This window comes from Colobus angolensis, unplaced genomic scaffold (assembly GCF_000951035.1).
Source record: "Colobus angolensis palliatus isolate OR3802 unplaced genomic scaffold, Cang.pa_1.0 Scaffold543, whole genome shotgun sequence".
In the NCBI taxonomy this organism is placed as follows: domain Eukaryota; kingdom Metazoa; phylum Chordata; class Mammalia; order Primates; family Cercopithecidae; genus Colobus; species Colobus angolensis.
In genome coordinates, this window is record NW_012118966.1 from 834,644 (window position 1) to 844,152 (window position 9,509).

General features: G+C 34.5%; 1 pseudogene across 1 annotated transcript; it reads right to left on the bottom strand.

Moving 5' to 3' along the window:
- Positions 1 to 3,768: 3,768 nt before the first annotated feature.
- Positions 3,769 to 4,643, bottom strand: LOC105525583 (annotated as a pseudogene). Its single transcript, XR_001003944.1, has one exon. The product of XR_001003944.1 is annotated as a 60S ribosomal protein L6 pseudogene (transcript).
- Between the last annotated feature and the right edge of the window lie 4,866 nt (positions 4,644 to 9,509).

The window sequence follows — 9,509 nt, forward strand, 5'->3', positions numbered from 1 at the left end:
CAAAGCAAAACGTACGTACTAAGACTCATTTAGCACAACGACAGAATCTATGATTTCCTAGCTTCAGAAAATGGCCATTATTAACTGGCAATTAGATCAACATCTAAAGAAACCTACTGAGGGAAACGTGTCCAGTTTGGTAAATGGATAAGGTTCGGATATCACAACAAGCCTCATGCTTATCCAGTAAGCACACTGAACCTAGCAGGGATCAGAAGACAGTGGAATTGGGCAAATTCTCTTCACCTACTACTGGAAAAGCAATTCACATCATATGACTTAAAACTGTGTCTCATTAACATTCTCTTAGAATTCAGTATGCATTGAATTTCATAGATTTGTCTAGAATTTGTCATAAGAATCCAGAGGTAAATAAGGCATATAATGTGGCCACTCAGTAGTAAAAAGCCTAATCCAGAGACAGAAAATATACTTCATCTTGGGCTGGGTGTGGTGGCTCACACCTGTAATCCCACCACTTTGGGAGGCCAAGGCCAGCAGATCACTTGAGTTCAGAAGTTCCAGACCAGTTTGGCCAACAAGGCGAAACCCCATCTCTACTAAAAATACAAAAAATTAGCCAGGCATGGTGGCACATGCCTGTAATTCCATCTACTCAGGAGGCTGAGGCACAAGAATCACTTGAATCTGGGAGGCAGAGGTTACAGTGAGCTGAGATCATGCCATTGCACTCCAGCCTGGGCAACAGAGTGAGGTTCTGGAAAGAAAAGAAAAAAAGGAGGGGAGAGGAGAGGAGAGGGAAAAGAGAAGAAAAGAGAAGAAAAGAAGGAAGGAAGGAAGGAAGGAAGGAAGGAAGGAAGGAAGGAAGGAAGGAAGGAAGGAAGGGAAAGAGGGAGGGAGGGAAGAAAGAAAGAGAAAGAAAAGAGAAACACATGTCATCTTAAATGCCACATGTAAATTGATCATTGTTACCTCTAAACTCCTTTAACAAACATTCTGAGTTATTTTCAGGCTTGATGGGAAAATCTGTCACAATCGTCAAGTCATATCCGCCATGAATAGGTACCCAGGTGCCCAACATAATTTTTGTCCTTGATCTAATTATTTGTACTTGAAGAATAATTCACTCCTTATTGCATTATTTCCTTTATTAACTCTATTCAATTGAGTGTGACACTAAAAATGTAGAGATGAGTAATTTTCTTTTACCAAGTCCAGTTAAAGGGTTAAACATGAAAAGAAATAGTAATATACAATGTACAACTGTGTCAAAAACACATATATTTAAAAGTGGTATGTGAGTATAGATGATTGCAGAATGATACAATCTTTGGAAAGTCAGTGAAGACATAACAGAGTTATAAATACCAGTTTCCTCTATTTCCTCTGCATGCAAGTATTGTAAATAGCCCAGTCTGCCTTGCACTGTGTGACGATGAGACAGAGTTCTGGCCAATGGAACACAACCATAAGTGATTAACATGATTTTAAACACTGACCTGTTAAAAACCAACTACAAAATCCTATCCTCTAGGAGTCAGCAGACTTGCTATGTAAAGGCTAGATAGTAAATATTTTAGGCTTTGAGGGCCTTGTGATCTCATCCACAATTGCTCAACTCTGTCATTGTAGCACAGCACACAAGTAATCATAAACATTGTGTAAACAAATGGCATGGCAATGTTCCAATAAAACTTTATTAACAAAAACAGGTAGTAGGCTAGATTTGGCTTCAGCCTCTGTGTTTTTTTATTTTTCTAGCTGCTAAAGACAAAGTCAATGGATTGAAGGTTTAATAAGTGGGAAAGAATTTTATGCCAGTGAAAACTAAGTTTTCATTGCATTTGGTTAAATAACACAGTAGTTGGATTACTGGCTTCTATGGTAAGTGTATAATTAATTTTTTATAAGAAATTATCAAACTGTTTTCCAAAGTGGCTGTATTAATTTGCATTCTCATAAGCAGTTGATCTGCATCCATGCAAGGAATTGGTATTTGTAAGTATATGCTAGAATGTGCCAGGGGAAAAAGAAATACAAAAAGATTCTTCAGTTTTTGATTTAAGCTTTTCTCAACAAAGCCATGAAACTAAACCTATATTACAAAAATGTTATTTGCATTAGATTGAAAAAATAACCATAATTCTTTATCTCTTCCTATATCCACTCTTCTTTGTATAACAACTTTGCCACTCTTTCTTCACCCCTTAAATCTTGTCTGACCTTATAACTTGCATTGATTAGCAAAATGTGGTAGAAGTAACAGTCTAACTTTGAACCTAGCCCTTGAAAGATTTTGCATATTTCCCATTTTGCTTTTGGATCTCTAATACTGTCCTGTGAATAAGCCTCAGAAGATACCGAAATGTAAAAAGCAGAGTCAGGTCATCCTAGCTGAAGTCATTTTAGATGAACCAGCCTCCAGCCAATCTGGCAGCTGACCGCAGATGCATGAATGAGCCAAGTCAAAAACGAAAGACCTACTTAGTTCAACCTAGACAACATTGCCAAACTGGAGAATCCCAATTAAATAAGTGGTTGCAGTTTTAAGCCACTAAGTTGTGAGGTGGCTTATTATGCAGTAATGGCTAATTGATATGCTGTTTCATCTCTAATCTAATTTATATAGCCCAAAATAAAATATATGCTTTATGATTAAATAAAATTAATGTTTTTTACTAGCTCTTATTTTCTGTAACCATTCAAATTTGCAACATAAAAGGGTTTGCTTTAAAAATAAAATGATACTTCATAAAAGCATGCAGATTAGTTTCTGTAAATAATTTATAGTTTTAGTATTGTCAGAACTAAAGCTATGTGGCTTCAGAAAAATCATTTAACTTTTGTTTACCACAAAAAATCTTCATTTGTAAAATGAGGATATTTGGATAAGCCACACTTGGCAAAAACAAATGTGTGTGTGTGTGTGTGTGTGTGTCTGTGTGTATTATATGCATATATGATGTATATAATATATCAATATTATACACACATACAGATTTATGTGCATGTATCATTTTATATATAGATATAGCTACAAATATATAGATATATTTTAAAAGACTTAAAAGAACAAACTGTAAGTGAAGCTGAGTCAAAAGTGGTGTTAGTGGTCCTGGAGATACATAAAGTAAGTGGCTTATATTTCTGAACCATCTTAGTAAACCTTAAATATATATTAGTCTATGATTAGCAGCGAATGATTTTTTGAAAAGACAGTATAAATGTATAGCGAATGTTTGATAAAAGTTATCTCTATGAGTGATAATGAAAGCCAACTGGCCATTAAATGGGTAATACACAGTGAATGATGTAAGCAGAACTGTTGAATATAGTATAGGGAAAGCAAGCCACAACTGTTGGTTAAATTAATTATCGTAGAACTTTAGAGATAGCAGGAACTTTAAAAATCTCCAACTCCAGCATTCAGAGTTTATTTATTTGAATAAATTCAACAAAAAATTAGTGAAAATCTCTACTCTGAAACATAGTATGCATATGTTACGGAAATTCTATTGTAGAAAGATCAAATAACTTATATAAAGTCAACCAATTAATAGTTGAGAGTAGAAAACAAGTTTACTCATTTCCATTTCAATGCTCTTTCTACTTCATCAGTTAACTACTCTAAATATTGACAAAATATATGACTATCTCTGACAGGCTCTCATTATTTATTAATTATACATTAAATAAAATAAAACAAAAAGGAATTTTGGTATACTGTCAGAGAAGTAGCTCTTTAATGTAATTTTATTTTATTTTTTTTATTTTTTTATTTTTTGTAGTTAGCTATTTAATGAGGTTCTTAAGACTCTAGAACACCAATTTGTGAGGATAAATTCCATTCGTCAGGGCAAACACAGATCGCAGGTAGCCCTGGAGCTGAGGAACTGCTTTGATTTTTGGTAGAATTTGTGAGTCCACAGCTTTCTGATCAATCTTGCGCTGCTCTGTAATCTGGTATTTCTCTTTTTCTGTGTTGAAGATCTCACCTTCCTGGTGTCTGGGCTTCCGCAGCTGCTTCTTCTTGAAGTAAGCATCAGTAAGATGTTTTGGGATTTTGACATTGCTGATATCGATTTTGGTTGAGGTGGCAATGACAAATTTCTGGTGTGTTTTTCGTGGAGGAACTCAATTGAGGACTAGAGGTCCAGTCACAAGTAACAAGCCACTAGCCAGCTGCTTCAGGAAAGCCACCCTCTTGCCCCTGTGGCGTCCAGTGAGGATGATCAGAACGGTCCCTGGGGTGATGCTGGCTCGCAGTTTTCTCACATGCTGACTGAAGGGTTTTTTGCCGTGGCTCAACAGCTTTCGAGGCACATCTTCAGTAGGATAATATCTAGGCATTTTGCGAAGTTTAACCACCCTGGTACCGCCGTTCTTGTCACCACCAACTGGTTTTGTAAGAGTTGCAAGAACCTTCTCCTTCTTTTTCTTTTTAACCTTGGATTTGTGGCTGAGTACTTCCTCTTGTACATGGCCTTTCTAGAATACATGGCAGATCCGGAATACCTGCCAATTCCTCTGACAAGGACAGGGTTGCGGCTGCAATGGGGCTTCCCCTTCTTGGGCTTCTTAGCCTTGAGGTTACCCTTTTTCACCTTGCCACCAGCATCAGCCTTCTTGGCTTCGGGTTTCTTCTCTTTAGTATCTGGCTTCTCAACTTTTTCACCCGCCATCGTGCAAGATGGGAAAAAGAACTAAGGTTTCGGCTTCCGGTCTATAAGCCTGTAATTTTATTTTGAAAAGATTTTTTAGAGGAAATGAGGTGAAGAACATTCTCTAATTTAACCAAAAGATCAGTATAATCAAACTCCTACATCTTCTTTGGATTTCTGGGATCCTATCTATGTAGAATCTAAATTGTCCTGCCAATCACAGCTCAGAACTGGGTTATAAGCCACTGAAATCAATTCATGCCTCATCCACTTTGCTTCCTGTTTTAGAAACGATGCCTTAATCACTGTAATGGTAGGAAACTTTTTTCTGATACCTCTTTCTTTGTACTATGAAACTCTCAATCTTCCTGTGCCACAAATGTCACTTAGAATTAACTATTTTTTCTCAGTCGTAGTGGTCTCCTTTCTCCTCTTCTCCTTCTCAAGTCATCTATTCCATTTTCTTCAGCTTCTCCTTTAATAGGAGATTATATTCCTGTTTGGGGAAAGACTGTCAAATTGTCTTAATTTTGCAAAATGGTGATATAAAGATAGTTGTTGCTTTTTAATGTTTCTATTTGTGGAAAAAGAATAAAAGTTTGTAGGCTAATCATACATGCCGTTAAATTATTTGTCTCACTGATTCAGGAAAGTCACAGCTCTAGGACTCAGACTGTAGGGCTTCAGATTGACAAAGGTTCCAGGTTGGTAAAGCAGATATATTTACAAATTGTCATAACCATTAGCATACTTTATCATTTGTTGATTTTAGTCCCACCAATTAGTTAAACAGCATATATAATACCAGAGGATGTCTGATTTAGTCAATTTAAATAAAGTCTAAAAAAAAAAAAACCTTAGTCAAATCAATTGTTGACACTATTGACTAATAATAATATTTCTAAAATATTTCTCAGTTTCTTAAAAACCCTAATAAATGTTACTTCCTAGGTAAAGCCAGACAGTATTTCTAATCTTATTTAACATATGAAGAAACTGGGATTAACATGGTTTAAGTGATCCGATAAGAAAGGATATAATCATTGGGGGATACAATATGGATCTAATGATTTAATAAGGGGCTAAAATAATTATCAAAATTGAAATATACGCATAAATATCTTAACTTTGATTCTAGTGTTCTTTCTACTGCTTCCGGTCGCCTCAGGTCAAGAGGTTCTCATGGCATATTTCACTGGCTCAAAATCATATTAGATTAGGCAAGGAACACATACAGACATGTATGGTTTTACAGTAAAACTAGATTGCCTGAATGTCAGAAAAATATGGGCATTTTATTACTTATAGTATACACATATTACTTAAAGTATGTGTCTCTCTTTATGAGAGATGATCAAACTCAGCTCAATGATTAAATGCCTCTTAAATGCTAAGTTGCAGTGTATAACAAGTTGAAAATCACTTTCCAATTTGTCTACCGCTCTAAATCTAGGGACCTTAGGGTAAATCATGCTGTAATCCAGAACATTTTTTCAATTAGCTTCTTTTTCATGCTAGGAAAATATTCTTTGATATCGGAGCTGTATCTCTACCAATTCTCTTTACCAATTACTACGCCCTGACTCTAAGAGGCCCCTTTGAGCTGTAAGCATTCTTGGGAGGAAGATATGCCCATGAGTTTTACATTCTGCATATTATTAAATTAGGTATCATATTACTTTGCCTATAAAAGCACTCTTTCCGAAATAGTCAAGTCATTCTTTTTTATCTGAAATGGTACAAGAAATACATCATTTTTAGATTTAGCTTTAAAAGGATATAGCTTTTAAAGAGATGTAAACCTTTACAACTCAACATTTGAAGTCTCATTTTGCTTTACACCTTTACTGACATTTCTTGATTTCTTTAAATATTGTGATGAGATGTACTTAAAAACAAGGAAACAACGCTTTCAGAGGAAAAACTATTGCACACACCATTGTATAGCTACATAGATTTATTCCTTACTTTAAAAAAATAAAATCTATCACACCAGAGGGATTGCAACAATAAGTCAATAATTCCTTAACATTTATGGAGGAAGTTACTTACAAAATGCGGCTGCATGGTGTGTCTGTGGGCGGTGTTTGAAGAGACATTATTGGACACTGTTTTACTCTACTTGGAATATTTTCTTCCTCAATATGATTTCCACATATCTGGAAAGAAATCCACAATGTATAAGTCGATATCTTCCTAGTTTACCAAATGAGGGAGGAAAACTGAGACTTGAAACAACTCAAATGAAAATGCATCTTTGAAGCTTGCTATATACTTATACTCATCCAATCATTATTTATTCATTTAACAAATATTTATTGGAAACCAATTATGTGTCAGGCAATAAGACAGGCTTTGAGGGTACATCGATGAAAAAAGAAAGTTTATTTTTTCAGAACTGACAAGTGTAACAGGAAATACAGACAAGTATGTTTACAGTTATAATGAGAAAGATATTATAACAAGAGTAGATTCAGAAAGCTGTATAACCAGATAAGGAGGGTATAGAAACCAGATTAAAGGAGTTAAAGGAGGCTATAAATAAGGAAAATGACTTAGGAGAGAAAGGGCCAACAATTGTAAGAATGTGGAGGTTGAAGTATGACAATGTTTAGAAAGTCACAGGTTTGGTATAAAAGCACTGGAATGATCTTTGGGCACAGGTAGTTACTACATGGTTTTAACGAAAAAGAAAAAGGAGTTTGAGAGTTAGTACTAAGTGGAAGTGATAGAGAGAAGATAAGAGATCAAAGAAATTAACCTTATAAGGGAGGGAATAAAAGAAGGAAACTGAGTTCAAAAAGTAGGACATTTTAACTTACATTTTAAAATAAACTTTCAGAGTTACAGCAGAAGGAAATAACTTTTTTTAAAATTTAAGACCATTTTAAAAGAAAAGTAATCAGAACTTTGAAAAGAGACATAGTGGGTTACCCTTTAAAAACCAAAGAAAATGGCTCATTTACAAAAAAATATTTCAGGAAATACAGTAAAACGCTAGAATACTTCTAGTTAGTATTTTTAATTGTTGTATCTAAAAATATAGAGATTATCATCAAGGGAAAACCAGTTGAAATCACAAAAAGATTGTTCAGAATTTAAAAACTTAATTGATAAATTATAAGCCACAATGAAAATAGCAGAGTAAATATTGTAAAAATCATACCAGTAAAGTTAAGAGATAAAAATCAAGAAGTACTCCTAGGCTGGGAGTAGAAGCTCAATCCTGTAATTCCAGCACTTGCAAGGCCGAGGCGGGAAGATTGTCTGAGCCCAGGAGTTTGACACTAGCCTGGGAAACATAGAGAGGCCGTATTTTTATACAAAACATTTTAAAATTAGCCAAGCAGAGTGGTGCCACAGTTTTAGTCCTAGCTACTTGGAAGGCTGTGGTGACCCGTGATTGCACCACTGCGTTCCAGCCTGGGTGACAGGGCAAGACACTGTCAAAAAAAGAAAAAAAAAAGTTCTCCTAGAATTCAGAGTGAATTAACTTAAAAAAAAAATTCTTCTTAAATTGAAGGACTTCATATTAAAGTTAAGTGGGAGAAGATAGTTACAATGTGTAAAATCATTATACAGCATACGCCTTCTTCAAACGAACAACAAAAAGAGAACAAAAGGTATGAAGTGGCAATTTACAGATGGTTAACAAAAAGCTAGCAAGTATATGTATAGATAATCAACTTTTGCACATAAATGCAAAATGAAACATAAATTATATTGTTCTTTACATTCATCAGAGGGGTGAATGTTTGAAAAGTAGATAATGTCAAGAGTTAGTAAGGATGCTTGGGGACAGGGAGCTTCATGAATTACTGATAGAATTGTCAACTAGTATGGCCATGTTGATATGAATTTTGCCAATAATTTAGTGACACATTAACCAACTATCCCATACATACCCAGTGAATTTTGGCAATAATTTAGTGAAATATTAATCAAGTATCCCATCTAAACCAGCTATCCCACTCCTATGTATACACAGTAGGGCAATTCCTCCACTAGCCCATAGTAAACACATAGGAATATGTCTTAGCAAAGTACTTATAATAGTGGGTAATTTGTGTTTATCATTAGAGGAATATTTATATGATAGATGTACACCTTGTATTATTACACCAGATGAAATAAATTAATAATATAAGCTTTAGAAATAGAAAAATCTTAAAAGCAGAGCATGTTAAGAGAAAAATTAAGAAATAAAATCGTAGATATGACACAATACATTTATGTAAACTAAAATCACATATGAACAAAAATAATACATTTTTAAAAGGATATGTATAGACACGTATCCAATAAAATAGATCAAATACTTTAGAGTGAATATCTGTATTAAAGAAGGGGAACAGCTTACTAAAAGAGAGTAATCTTATATACATCTATAATGACAGTTCCCCATAAAGAATATGTCTAACTCAAGTGTCCCTTAGTTCCAAAAGAAAAAGCATGAGAAAATACTTAGAGAAATTATAAAATAAATTACGAAAGATAAGAAACACCTATCCAGAGGAGACAATGAACAATCTCATGCACGTTATACTTTGACTGTAAATCAAAAACCTGTATTTTTTCTTTATCTATATTACAGAACAAAATAGACAAAGTATAAATAATTCTCAAAGGAAGAAAATGAAGCAAAATATTTTCTAAGCTGAAAAAAATTCAAATTCTGGCCATCAAAAGAGCTATATGAAAATACAGTGTATTAGATAGGATTGATTGAGTTATATTGCAAACAGCCTCCATATTAAATATCTTGACCAAACTGAATCTTTTTTCTTGTTTGTAGAAAGTCTGCTAAGGGTCTAATGACATTTGAGGGCAGCTGTTCTACACAGTGGCTGAGTGTTTCAGGCTGTTTCTATATTGTGGCACTCAATT